The following is a 1,173-nucleotide window of genomic DNA, read 5'->3' as shown; positions in this document are numbered from 1 at the left end:
TTTAAAAAAAAATTTAAGAGATGAGGTCTCCTGTAATCCCAGCACTTTGGGAGGCTGAGGCAAGTGGATTGCCTGAGCCCACGGGTTTGAGACCAGCCCGGACAACTTGGCGAGACCTCGTCTCTACAATAAAAAATAAAAAATTGCTGGGCATGGTAGCATGCATCTGTAGTTCTAGCTACTTGGAAGGGTGAAGCGGAAGGATCACTGGAGCCCAGCAGGTCATTGCTGGGGTGGCCATGAGCATGTGTGCCACTGCACTCCAGCCTGGGCGAAGGAGTGGGACTCTAATTAAAAAAAAAAAGAGAGAGATGAGGTCTCACTATGTTGCTCAGGCTGGTCTTGAACTCCTGGCCTCAAGCAATCTTCCTACTCAGGCCTCCCAAAATTCTGAGATTACAGGAAAGAGCCATGGTTCCTGGACTGGTCACTTGACTTTTTGCATGGCTGCTGGTTCCATTCAGAGCGAGCCTTCCAAGACACCTGGACAGAAGCTGCAAAACTCCTTGTGACAATCTCAGAAGTCCTGCTGTGCCACTGCCACTGTACTATGTTGGTTGAAGCTGCTGCAGTTCAGCTCAGACTCAGGAGGTGGAGGAATGGTCTCTGCCTCTCGGCGTGCCTTGCCGGGTCAAGGAGGGAGAGTAATGGTGTCGCAGCATGTTTCTATTATTTAATCAGATGCCTGTTGTTTTTCTTTTCATTTTTTTTGGTTTGTTTTGTCAGAGTCTCACTCTGTCGCCCAGGCTGGAGTGCCGTGGCATACTCGTGGCCACTACATCCTTGACCTGGTGGATTCAGGTGGTTCTCCTGTCAGCCTACCAAGCAGCTGGGAATATAGGTGTGCACTAGTTACTGGCTAAATTTTTTGATTTATTGTAGAGACAAGATCTCGCCAAATTGCCCAGGCTGGTCTCAGACACTCCTCTTGCCTCGGCCTCCCAAAATGCTGGGGTTACAGGCATGAGCCACTGTGCCTGGCCTCATTTGCTGTATTTTAAGAAAATTTAAAACGTGCCCCCGCCCAGGCACTCCTAGAGGCCACCGAGGTCTGCCTTTGGCTCCTGGCCCAGGTGCTCCGGCATGATCCCATGGGCGTGCATGATCATAGTGTCTAGCCTTGCTCTCATTGCCCATGGCCAGCGTCTCCACTCAGCAGTGTGTGTGTGTGTG

The sequence above is a fragment of the Carlito syrichta genome, unplaced genomic scaffold, assembly GCF_000164805.1.
Source record: "Carlito syrichta isolate Samal-C Ts95f unplaced genomic scaffold, Tarsius_syrichta-2.0.1 Scaffold130597, whole genome shotgun sequence".
NCBI lineage: Eukaryota > Metazoa > Chordata > Mammalia > Primates > Tarsiidae > Carlito > Carlito syrichta.
This window is presented reverse-complemented; position numbering follows the sequence as displayed.